General features: G+C 44.3%; 1 long non-coding RNA gene across 1 annotated transcript in view; it reads right to left on the reverse strand.

Annotated features, from left to right (window-relative positions):
• Positions 1–9,579, reverse strand: part of LOC115522358 — a 68,579-nt gene extending 59,000 nt beyond the window's left edge. The window contains exon 1 of the long non-coding RNA XR_003971356.1: positions 9,078–9,579. This is a non-coding gene — a long non-coding RNA (uncharacterized LOC115522358). The remainder of the gene's footprint in view (positions 1–9,077) is intronic.
• Positions 9,580–13,590: the final 4,011 nt, after the last annotated feature.

A 13,590-nucleotide genomic window follows, 5' to 3' on the forward strand; every position in this document is an offset into this window, starting at 1 on the left:
AACCATGATACAATTAAGTTAGAAATCAACATCAAAAATGTAACAACAAGAAAAAAAATAGATGTCTGGACACTGAGAAACAGAGGCACACTTAACTTATGAGTCAGAGAATAAATAATAGTAGAAATCATAGGGGCGCCTGGGTGGCGCAGTCGGTTAAGCGTCCGACTTCAGCCAGGTCACGATCTCGCGGTCCGTGAGTTCGAGCCCTGCGTCAGGCTCTGGGCTGATGGCTCAGAGCCTGGAGCCTGTTTCCGATTCTGTGTCTCCCTCTCTCTCTGCCCCTCCCCCGTTCATGCTCTGTCTCTCTCTGTCCCAAAAATAAATAAACGTTGAAAAAAAAAATTAAAAAAAAATAGTAGAAATCATAAAACACTTAGAACCAAATGATGCAAAAATACTACATATCAAAAAATGTGTGATGAAGCCATAAGGAAAATACACAACCTATAATGTTCATAGAGGAAAAAAGTCAAACTCTCAAGAAGTTCAGAAAGAACAAGAGATCAAACCTAAATAATTTAGAATGGAGAAAATCATAAAAATTAGTATAGAAATTAATGGACTAGAAAATAAAAGAGGATCACAAAATCAACAACTGTTCTTTAAACGATTAATAAGATTGACAAAATTCTGAAAAGGGTATTCAACAAAAGAATATAGAAGGCACAATAGTAATATAAATGAAAAGGAGTTATATCACCACAGATGCCATACAGCTTAAAAAATTAAAAAGCATATTATAAATAACTTTATGGTAAAATATTTTGAAAACTCAGACAAAATGGATACATTGCTAAAAAAAAAAAATCTAACTTACCAAAATCAATTCCAGAAAAAAAAAAAAAAACTAAAACCTGAATAGATCAATAACTACTGAAGAAACTGAATCTCCAGTGAAAAATCCCCAAAGAAGAAAGAATCCCAGCCCTAACTCTTTTTGAGAACAGATAAAGAGGAAGTATTCTACAGCTCACTTTACAAGTCTAGCAGAACTAGATGCAAAAGCCTGACAAGGATAATGTGAGAAATGAAAATTGCAGTCCAATACACTCATGAATGAATATAGATGCAAAACTTCTAAACAAAATATTAGTAAAACAAATCTAGCAACATATAACAAAATGAATCCATCATGACCGAGTCAGGTTTATTCTAGGAAAACAAGATTAATTTTACATTGGAGGGTAGTTGACGAGACATTAACAAATTAAAGGAAGAAAAACTTACATAAATCCTCTCAAAAATGCAGGAAAGGTATTTTAGAAAGATCCATTTATGATTAAAAGTAACACTTTGCAAACTACTGAAGAAAGGTAGTTCCTTATCCTGATAAAGAATATCAAATCCATAGAGAGGATCATTCTCAAGGGAAACTACTGAATATGAAAAGCAAAACTAAAACTTTTGGAAGGCAATACAGGAGACTATTTTATGACTTTGCCATAGGGAAAGATGTCATTAAAAAGATACGAAAAGCTCAATGATAAAATAAAGATTGATAAAATCTTATTACGTCAAAATTTAGAATTCCTGCCACTCTAAAAGTATTAAAAAAGACCAGGAAATATTCCAGAAATTAGGAGAGGATATTATCAACACTAAGAATATAGTTTCCAGCATACATAAATAACCTCTACAAATAAATAAGAAAAATGCACACTACCCAATTTTAAAATAAATGGACAAGACACTTGAAAAGGCACTCTTTCACACACACACAACCAAAAGTCAACAAGTATCTGGGGAGATGCTGAACCCCTCGAGTAATCAAATGTATACAAATTAAAACCAGATAAGATACTATTATATACCCGTAAGACTGGCAAAAGTTTCTGACAATATCCAACAAAACATGAAGCGTTAGCAACGAGAAATAGAGCAAAAGGAACAACTACACACTGCAGCTGGGTATAGAAATTGGTTAAACACAGTGGAAACTAGTTATTTTTATTGAGGTGAAATTCACATAGCATAATGGAAATTAATTTCGAACTAGGCTAGTAGCACTGAAGGTGCCCACAGTCTACGACCAGTAATTCTACTCCTATGTATATTCCTTGAGTAAACCTATATACATGTTCACGAGGGGGCTTGAACAAGAGTATTCACAGCAGCATTATTTAAACCAGAAAAAAAACTAGAAAAACCTTTAGTGTTTGTTAGTAACAGGATATATAAACCGCAATATACTCATTCAGTGGGATATTACAGTTCAGCAAAGTGAACAAATTTCAGCTACACTCAGCAACATGAACAAATCCAGGAATGAAACATTGAACAACCAGCTGCCATAGTCAGAAGGGATCCCAAACACAGTGTGGGAGCTGGGTCCCAAGACCCCCTGTTGTGCCAGGTGGGATTCCCTTCAGGAAGGTGAAGGGAATTGAAGAGGTCTTGTGAGAGCACTTGGGGGAAGGGGGGGTTTGTGGAGAGGTGGTCAGGTGATCAGCAATTTACCACCAACGGATATGGAAATATTTCAGTTGTTGCCCACCAATGCAGCCTTCTGGTCTGCATGGGCTGACTCTGTACTTAAGACACAGGAATACAAACAGTATGATTCCGTTTACACAAAGTTCACGAACATACACAGCTAGAGATATTGTTTAGGGATGCAAAACATAAATAAAGAAAAGCATTGGGAAAAGAGGCAGAAATGTCCAGAAAATAGTTATCCCTGAAAAGGGGGGAGATGGGACAGGATGGTGAGAGTAACACTCTTCAAAGGTAAGAGTAACATTCTTTCTTGTTAGTTGACTGGTGAATACCTTTGCACCTTTATATACAGTTTGTAAGTATTCTTTTGTATCTAGTGGCTATTTTATCAACATCATTTAAAAAGAAGCTCACAGAGAAAAATTTAGTAAGACACTCTTATAACGAATTGCTGTGGTTCCTGCCACATCTTTCTAGTTGCCTGGCAAAGATGATCTCTTCAACTGCAACTGGTGTAGCTCTTAAACTCACTTAAAATTCTAAGAGCTTCCACCCAAATCACTCCAGAAACATCCTTGCAAGAATCTCTCCAGTAAGGTGCAGCAAGGCCTGACCTCCAGAGTACATTTGTTCTGACTCTTTTATTTATTATAATTATAATCACAAGGCTGTTATTCCTTAATCTCCTGGAATCTCGAGGCTCTTGGGGGGCTCAGCCAGCTGAGCATCCAACTCCAGCTCAAGTCACCATCTCATGGCTCCTGAGTTTGAGCCCTGCATCAGGCTGGCTGCTGTCACTGTAGAGCCTGCTTCAGACCCTCTCTCTCCCTCCCTCCCTCTCTCCGTCTCTCTCTCTCTCTCTCCGTCTCTCTCTCTCCGCCCCTCCCCTGTTTATGCTCTCTCTCTCAAAAATAAACAAATATTTTTTAAAAATAAAATAAAATCTCCTGGAATCTTCTCAAATTCTGAAATCCTTAAAATGAGGGCACAGAGCAAATGACTACATCCTGTTTCTCTTGCCTAGATTTCAATGGTAATGCTCTCGTTTTTAGTCCTTTACCATATGTGTCAGCCGTGTGACGCCCCAATTCTCTTCACTGAGATTTGCTGACAGCCAAGGGAAGTTTCTAAGAGTGTGGTGAGTATATATTGAGGGCCAGGGAGTGGAGGCAGCTTGAAAGGCTGCACACAAGTATGATTTTTTAGCAACTCCAGCCATGCCTGGCATTTGTAGCTTCAATATTCACTTTCTCAGTTATTTGTGAACAACCTCTAATGGCAACCTTCCTCCCCCTGAAGCACAAGTGTTAACTCTGCATTGCAAAGCAACAGGGCAAGAGCTGGTCTCTTAGCTAGAGAGGGAGCTTTGACAAAGCTCTTTCCGCCAGGAAAACAGAAACTCTGGAAGTGAGAAAAACTTTATTTCCTTGACTGCACATTGAAAAGGCAAATAATTGGTGGCTGGTGACTAATCATGGAAAGCTTTCCTCTCTGGACAGAGAGGTAGAATCAGGTTTCTACCTGATTCAGAAGGAAGTCAAGAGCCTATGCAAATACTTCTGCATCTCCAAATTTGGAGATCTGCCAGAGGTTTGAAATCTCTCTGTAGAAAACATCAAGGGTCTGCCATATTGAATCTTGATTGAGATTTTCAGAATTCTTCTATTAAAATTAAATCAGTTCATTCTTACCAGGTTCCTCTGATCTTAAGATAGCTTCGGCCTCTAGCACCAAGCCTGGAAGTCCAATGGATGAGTGAACAAACTAACTTCGGTGTCAGAGGCTCACAGAGCATGTCGTGTATTTATAATACTGCTGTTATTTTTCTGCATCACTTTCTATGATTTAACAGTCGTGCATACATTACTCGTTTTTTTTAAAAGTTGGTTCTGAACCCCAATTCCAGGACTCATGTGCATTCAGAGGGTTTCCAAGATTCCTGAGACAACCTTCCCTATGAGGCACTCTCAGCTCATCTCTACTGCACATCTATCTAGATGTAAAGCCCCACTCTTCTCCTTTTCTCACAAGAGTGCCAGCCACACCTGGTATTTTTGTAACACTTAGTTATGAGGAGAGGAATCCTATCACTCATGCACGCATAGTTTTCACCAACAAGCCGGATTTATGGCCCAAGCACATATTCCCAAGTGTGACCCTTCCGAAAGGGCAGCACTTTGGAGAGTGCAGTTCAGTCACCTCCAACCCTTACCTCCTCTGCCTTCTAAGCCCCCTGGGATTTGGGAGAATACCCTTTTCCCCACGTTATTGCAGCAGTAACCCTTTGCCTATAGACATGGAACTTCTGGACAGTTATGTGCATTTCTGACCATATTCAATGAATTGTTAGCAACAGGTTTTTTCTTCAGCAAGTTCAAGACTGTCTTGAAATGATTTACCCAAATGATGAATTAATGTGCATCTAGAAATTGAACTCTTCTGTGACTTTAAATTAGTGTCTTCATGTTTTGACATATGCATCAAATTCAAAAATACTCTTGGGGGTGCCTAGGTGGCTCAGTCAGTTAAGCGTCCGACTTCAGCTCAGGTCATGATCTCACAGTTCGTGGGTTCAAGACTTACATGGGGCTTCTGTGCTGACAGCTCAGAGACTGGAGCCTGCTTTGGATTTTGTGACTCCCTCTCCCTCTGCCCCTCCCCCACGTGTGTGTGTGTGTGTGTGTGTGTGTGTGTGCGCGCGCGCGCGTGCAGGCTCTCAAAAATAAATGAACATTAAAAACATTTTTTAAATACTTCTAAAAATGCATCAGCATTTGTTGTCCTCTGCTTGTGTTTTTTTTTTTTCTGTTGCTTTTGTCTTGGGAGTAAATTGTAACTAAGGAAATCGGCGGAAGGGTCAGGCCAAGCTTAGCACTGCTGGTGTAACACAGATAGCTTTCCAGTTTTGAGCACGATGTCAGAATTGCATAAACACCAAAGTGTAGCATGAGAGTGTTGCCATGACACCTTGAACTCATTTTTTTTACTAGTTTTTCAACAGCACACTGGTTGCGGGGAGTCTACATCTTACTCTGACGTAAGAGATGCAGGCCACTAGGGTTGACCTCTCCTGCTTCATCTTTTCTATCATCGAGTCTCCTCCAGTTAATTCCAGCACTAGAGTAGCCAACTGGAAGGCTCTACGTGTGTCTCTGGTCACGAGCAGGCAGGTTGGGGTTCCCGTGTTTCCCTTAGTATTTTCCACAGCATCAAATGTTAGAATATAAGCATTATATAATACCAGCACAACCGTTCCCTGCTAAATTTTGGCCAAAGGTCACAAAGTTCTCAATTTCAACAGGAGTGCTTTATAGTTCTGATATTTTGATCAACAAGCTCCTGGCTATCTGTAAACCTCAAGTGTTCTGTTATCCTCCATAAATGCACTTTTTCCTTTAAGCATCATGATAAAAAAAAAAATCGTTTGGGGAATACTTCCAATTCAGATGCATTCTTAAACTGGGCACAGAGCACGTCACTAAAACTGTTCTTGATGCATAAAGGTCACTGTGAACATCAGTTACTGGGCTACAAAACAGAGTTCTGAAGAACCTATCAAAATACAGAATATTGCACTGAATTGCTTACATTAAGCACTTTTATTAGACAGCCTTAAAATTCTACGCTTTTAATTCCTATACCTTTTAAATCTTATTTCAATTTTTTTTTAATTTTTTCTGTTTCTTGCATTACTAGTACTTCTAACTGGCACATGTCAAAAAGACCTTTAATTACCCATGTTCAGTACTGTATCAATCTCTTCCAATTTGTTAAGTGTTTTTGACAAATTAAAACCAAGCTCCTTAGGACTTTACCTCATTGAAGACCCCTGAAAGAAAGTATGAAATGTTCTGCAATCATCAAAATACACGAACTGTACCTCGTGGATTTATGACATCTCTCTCTCTTGGTTTACCACTAAGGTCCCAACTGGATAAGCGAAACTGTGAAAATGTGAGTTGCAGACGGTTGTGGTATTATCTTAATATTCACAAGCTACGGAGCACGTCTCATTTTTAGCCCATCTCAGTTTCTTCTCAAGATATTTCCGTGGGCTTGGTAAGGCTGTGATGATTATACCCACTTTACAGATGGAGAACAACATGGGTCAACACTTGGCCAAGTCTGGCCTGAAACACCAGTGCTTCCTGTTCATGTGGCCAGTGTTCCCTACCCTACCTTCCCTGTGCATCTGTAGGTCTGTAAACATGCTCTGATCCCACCAGAGACAGAATGAACAACAGTATGTCAGGGCCTCCCTGGTGGGCAATGTGGAGCCGGAAAAGAACCTGAAAGACATCGGTAACTCACAGAGCAGGAAGTGGGAGACAAGGTAAAAGCTACCAAGTTGTCGCACAGCTTTCGGTACATCACTTCCCTTCAAATTGGGGCCTGGAACCTGCCAGGACTTCAGACTAAATGCATCTTCTTCTTGCCTGTACCTTTCACACACTAGCCGCCTCAAAGGCTCACTTGGCAAGGACCCGGAGGCAGCACACCCTTCTGCACTCCGAGGAGAGTGGCTGCTGCTGAAACACAATGGGCGGAGACAATCCAGCAACAGTGCCAGCTGAACACATCTTGAGCGGCTGCCATGTGTACCCTTTAGTAGTTGGCTCTTAAAGCAGCCCCACCAGGGTGCTGAGAGGAAAAAAAACAATTTTAGCCTGAAGAGGCCAGACTTTCCCATCAAATTAACAAGTCTACCCAGCAGCCCCAGGCTGCGGTGCTATGGGGTGTGATAAAGGAGCCCCATGTTGACAATTCTGTCTTCTGGGTGCCTTAACCAAACAACGTGGGGGAAGAACAGGGAGCTGAGTATTATACACGCCTTCCCCTCCTGCCTGAAGGTATCCCAGTGGGAGAGCTGTCCTGTGCTCATGATTCTCCCCCCAAAGAATCCCACAACGTTTTAATGAAAGAATGCACAGGGTCTCTAGCCTCTGCAAGCCATCAGTTTTAAAGAGCACATGCCAAGTGGCTCAGTGGGCCTCCGAGGTTTTCTCAAGCCCCACAGAGCAGTCCAACCCCAGAACAAAACTGAAACCCCAGCGGCCCAGAGACTCTTCCCTTTCTGGGAGGCATGAAGAACAGCTGGGACCCAAAGCAAGTGAGCCTGGGTGGTCACCCTGGATTCAGGATCGTGTTCACCCCTCAGTTAGGAACCTAGGGGCCCTGCGGGGGTGATTCCAAGCTTCTACGTGGTTCAAGAGGGATGGAAGGACCACAGGAAAATTCAGACAAGCAATGACTAGCTGCAAGGGATATGGGAGGGTCTTCAAGTCCACACCCACCCAAAGCCAATTCCACCCTGTCCCCAGCAAACACGTGGTCTTCGCCCCTGTGTTTTTCACAGAAGGTGCTCTGATTGTTCCACGTTTTCCCACACTCTCCCTGCCCCCAGCATACACACAGTTACATAAAAACATCTTAAACGTGGGACCCAGCTCCTTCAGTCCGGGGGAGGCCCAGGAAATAATGGGGAGCTGCTAGGGCGCAGGGTCTGATCATTAGTTGGGGTTACATAATCACACAGACGAGGGCTGGAGAACGTTCGTGGAGATCAGTTCAGCACACACCCCATTCTCAGCGCACCCCCCCATGTCCCCACCCCCGAAGCCCAGAAAACAAGCCAGGTTTAACACAACCAAAGCGCACCGATGTGGCAGGGGAAGGGGGGGCGGGGCACCTGGCCTCTGCGGTGACAATGCCAAGGGCTGCCAGAAACAGACCCTCCTGCCTGCAATCATTGCCCCCAAAGTTCAAGGGCGGGCCGAACCACAGAAGTTGTCCTGACCTGCAACGGTAAACCGAAGCAGCCACGTTCAAGGAAATCAACACCCAGCCTCCCAGCTCCTCCACATCACTTGGATCCCAGGCTACGCGGGTTCAGGCTGTCCGCCGCGCTCGGCAGTCCTCCGGCAGCCCGCGCAGTCTCAGCCGGGGCCCCTCAGTGTCACCAGGGTGTCCAGCGTTAAAAGACGGTAACATGTGGGGCACAACTTGGAGAGGGGCAAGAATCCCCAACAGAGCAGGAGTTTGGTTACTGTTCGGTTTTGTTTGGAGGGGAGGCAGCTTGCTCTGCTCCAGTAACGGGAGGGGGTGCTGTAAGGGGAGAGGGGGAAGCTCCCGCTCTGCCTTGGCCCCTAGCATCACTCCAACCTCCTTTTGGGCAGCGGAGACCGCTCCGGTGACCCCGAACCATCCCAGGGCGGCAGCCCGGGTGGCAGCAGGAAGCGCAGGTGCCGCGGCGGGCGGCGAGGCGATCGCCGGGGCGGGGAGGGGTGGGGGAGGGTTGCTCCCTGGCAAGCCGGTGGCTCCGGTGCAGGGCGGCGGCGGGCGAGCGCGGAGCGCGCGGCGCGCACAGGGTTACAGCCGCGGCCGCCGGGATTGACGCGCGGGGGTCACTTGAGGCTCGCGCCGCTCCCCCGGCACCAGGCCGAGCAGCCGCTCAGCCCGCCCAGGGCACCGCACGCCGCGCGGCCGCCCACCCGGACACCTTGCCCAAGAAAGGCAACGTCAAGATGGAATCGCAGCCCGCTATTTCATTTCTCCCGAGGCGGCCGCAGGCAAAAGCACAATAAATAAAATCATGCGCAAGGAATCCATCCGCCGAATAAAAATCCAGAGTCCCCTACCTTCGGCCTTGGGATGGCAAACTGGTCCTGTGTTCTCTGACCCACGGATCCAGCCCCTTCTTCATGAATTATTCCGGTCAGTCAGGATTTTGTGCATTTTTTTCATGAACACCTGTTTCAAGTAAGGGGTAAAGACCTTATTGAAAGAATTGTCCTTAAAAAATAACCTGTGCATACGTATGTCCGTCCAGGCATGCGTGCGTGTTTGTATACACACATATGCACACGGAATGTACATGTACATCGAAGCACCAAACTAGGCAGCTGGATAATGGGAGAGTCGGCTGGTTGTGAGCATGCTCGCGCCGGGAACAGATCCACCCTCTGTTATTCCTCTGAATAAATATAAATCACGATCAGAAACCCAAACAGCGGCATCCCTCTTGAATTCCTGCTGCTGAAAAACACGGAATGAATTCAGCCCGCAGACACAGAATCTAATCAGCAGCTGTTTTCTGAATCCAGAGCCAACCCATGCCTCGCTTGTCTTTTCCACTATGAGTCCAGACCTTTTTTGAGCGAGGTTTTAACCTTTTAAAGGTACAGTACACCAATTACCACTTCCGAATAGCTCTTACTCCGAGAGCAGGAAGCGGGTCCCAGGCCTAAAGCCACAGGGCAGGCTTGCACAAAGTGATCATGATTTCGTTTATCTGTGGCTTTTTAACAAGATGGGGCGGGGGTGGGGGGGGCTGCAAATGCAAGGTATAAAACTAGGGACACATATTTATTGCAGTGATGGGCTCCTCAGTGACTAATCAGCATGTTATGCAAACACTAGGATCCTTCACTTCTGAACAGACACATTCACCGGGTCAGACAATGCAAGGGACTCCGGTCAGCACGGGTGACACCCCTCACAAGCCCCTAACTGCTGTCAAAAGACCGGGAAGCCTGCCAAAGGGGCGGAAGGAAGTAGGGACTTCGGCCACTTCGGAGTTAACCACAGGGCCCTCCTTGCCCTATCCCTTGCCCTCCAGCCTCAGGTCCCAGGTCCTCAAACTAAAGAAGTGTTCTAGCACTACTTCTAAAGGATCATGTAATCTAGGGCCAGGTCTTATTCCAAGACATTTTCTTTTTCAACCAGAATCCAGAATCCAAACTACCACCTGGGCCTTTAGAGTCTCTAAGATTCAGACTTAGGCCCTTCTCCAAGATTTTGTTAACAACACTTCCTCCCCCCCCCCCCCCCCCCGGGCTAGGTTGAGCCCAGAGGTAGAAAAATGCAGTGGGGGAGGGGGAGATAACCTCCATCCCAAATTTTTTTAAAAAAATTATTCATTAAGTACTTGAGCCACTTGGATAGTAGTTATTCAAGTTTTGGTTTGGCTTTTAAAGAGGTAGCACCAAGAAGAACCCAAAACTCCTAACCTCACTCGTGTCTGAAAGGAAGGAAAATGCCCTTTGCAGTTTCTTTTTACTCCAGGGAGTCCTAGACCTTCCTAATGGCACTGGCTGCTTCTCCTCAGATTCCCACTCAGCTGTGGCAGCAGCAGCTTACCTGAAAAGCATCCCTGATGTGCCTACAGACACTCCCTGGGCATGTCCCTCCAGCCCTACATCAGAGCCCACTCCTTCCCTTGGCAAACTACCAAAACCAATGCACTGTCCCCCTTCCACCTTGTGGCAGGCACAGCCTGTTCTGATCCCTCCCAGCCACACACACACACACACACACACACACACACACACACACACAGTCTTCTCTCCCTGCTTCCAGGGCTCTTTGGCAGAAAATTATCATATTTCATGTGTCATCGCCCCAGCTAGCTGGGCATGTCACTGATTGGCTGGGCACTGGCAGCCGGAAATGTCACCAGCCACACAGGTTGGAACTGGCTCTCCCATGGCCACCAGCGACCTCAGCCCAAAAGGCAGTGTGACAAGGCTCAGACCTACCACAGGGAGCCCTGCACTCCTTTCCCTAGTCTGCCCCCTTACCCTCTCCCAGGGGGTAGGGACTACCTGGGGGAAGGGACTACCAGGAGATGTGGACGAGTCTCCAGCAACCTCCAGCTGCAGGGAGAGAGGGAGCTGCTGAAAACCCCATTCCTCCCAGCATGTTGGGGAAGAAATTAAAGATGTCTCCATTCGGTTCTAAAGATTTGGAGCTAGTGTTCCTGACGAAAACAGTCTCTCACATTTAAAAATATATTTTTTTCAGCAAGGCTAGGTGAAAACAAGATTTTTTTTTTTTTTTTTTTTTTTTTTTCTTTTGGGAGTTTATCTGCTGCTTTATTCCCCATCCAACATCACGTGCACCAAGGTGTCATAATTATAATACCCCAAGGCTGCCAGGGAACCTGGAAGGAGGCTCAGCCCATTCTCTTCCCTTAAACAGAACAGCCCTTACCCTCCAGAAAACTCACCGGAGAAGGAAGCTTTTTCCCCGGGTTTTGCAATGCCTCATGATGTCACACAAGTGTTTGAGAGTTAAATGGTCTTTGTAGTGACCAACCTGGGTCACTGTGGCTGTAATTTAAGCTTAGTGTCTCTTGCCCTATCTTCAGCAGGCTTAATGTGACTCGCCATTTGCCTACCTCACTCTGTTCTCCTGACTAAATTAAACCCTATCTCTCTGGACCTTTTTGTGAAAGTTGATTCTCAAACCTTTCATTATGCTGCTTTATTCTTTAGATTTCAGAGAAAAGCCTCCCAGAGCTAGAAGAGGCTGCAAGGTCATTTGGTCCAGAACCCAGATGATGCTTCATTGCCCTGTATTTCCACTCTGGGGTTTTTGATCTCTGGGATGGTAAATTGGGCATATACATTTACTCCCACTCCTCAAAAAAAAAAAAAATATATATATATATAGATATATATATAGGTACAGCTATATAGAGATAGAGATAATGACCAAAACATGAGTGGCAGTGTTGGGGATCAGAGAAAGATGCTGTCAATAAAGGCAACATTTTGTAGAAAATAAGGAAGATGTAAAGTCGGTGGGTTGTGGGTGAGGAAAAGCTGATTAGTGCTGATAAGCTCACAGTTCTGCACAGACTTCTTAAGAAGAAAGTGCATAGGTTTCCAGAGAAGGGTCTTGGAAAATCCCAAGCTCAGAAGATCAGAGTGTGAACGAGAGAGTCCTGGGCATCAGTTCAGAAGCAAATTAAAGAACATCAGGAACTAAGATGGTTCTCTCCACACAGAACGGCAGCTACTCTGAAACATCTTGGGAAAGTGGAAGTTTGTCCCTAATATGGGTAGAAGTAGAGGCTGAATTGGGGCAGGACCCCAGCTTGTTATGGGATGAGGAGAAGGAGGAGGAGGAGGAGAAGGTTATTTGAAATAAACATATTAGACACAATATATAACAGAGAGATCCAGAATATTCAAAATTAGTCTAATAAATAGGAGTTCCAGAAAGAGACAACATCGTTAATGAAGGGGAAAGCAATAATTAAGGAAGAAATTGAAGATCATTTCCTTGAGCTGAAGAAAGACTTTAGGCCTTAGATCATATAAGTCTAAGTGCCAGGCAGCAGAATACTGCTGAGGATGTGGGCTGATCCTCCAAAAACAGGGAGAAGTAACTACAAACTTCCCGATAGGAGAGAAAACTCAGGCTGCTTAAAAGAAAAGAAAATCATTGGAGCGCCCGGGTGGCTCAGTTAGTAAAGCCTCTGACTTCTGCTCAGGTCATGATCTCGTGGTTCGTGGGTTCAAGCCCCGGGTTCGTGGGTTCGAGCCCCACATCGGGCTCTGTGCTGATGCTCAGAGCCTGGAGCCTGCTTCAGGTTCTGTGTCTCCCTCTCTGCCCCTCCCCTGCTCATGCTCCCTCTCTCTCTCAAAAATAAAATAAAAACATTAAAAATTTTAAAAAATAAAAGAAAATCAGATTGACATATTTCTCATCTTCAATGCACTGATGAAAGACAGTGGCACGATTTTTATAGAATTCTAAGAGAATGTTATCGTAACTCAAGAATTCTACCAGCTGCCAAACTATAATTTCTCTTATATGTGATGACAAAAGAAAGGCATGTTCCAAGATACAGAAATTATATCACCCCAATACCCTTTATTAAATTTTTAAAAAATTACTTGAAGATCTATTCTGGCCAAGAAAAAAAAAAAAAGCCAGAATAATGAACTCAAGAAAGGAGAAGATATGTTATATAGGCAAGTATAATGAGAACTAAAGCAATCAAAGGTATGGTAAAGTATAAAAATAATTGATCGTGTGGTTGTAAAGTTTAATTGTTGTAAGTTTTGAAATATTAGGCAGACAGAGAGAGAAAGAGATATGGAATTAAACTTCCATGATTTCAACAACAACAAAAATGGAAAATCTCAATAGAGATGAGTAAGTAAAATCACCAGAATAAAAAATAGGATGAGAGGATCATTATGGAAGACAGACAATTACAATTCCATCTATCTCCTCTCTTCCCACAACCACATTACAATGATAATAAGGAAGTTTTTAGGTTGAAATACACAATGACAAACAAAAACAGCAGAAGAGCCATTAGCCAAGAATATTGAAAAAAAAAAAAAAGAATGGGGG

This window comes from Lynx canadensis, chromosome C1, assembly GCF_007474595.2.
Source record: "Lynx canadensis isolate LIC74 chromosome C1, mLynCan4.pri.v2, whole genome shotgun sequence".
NCBI classification, from domain to species: domain Eukaryota; kingdom Metazoa; phylum Chordata; class Mammalia; order Carnivora; family Felidae; genus Lynx; species Lynx canadensis.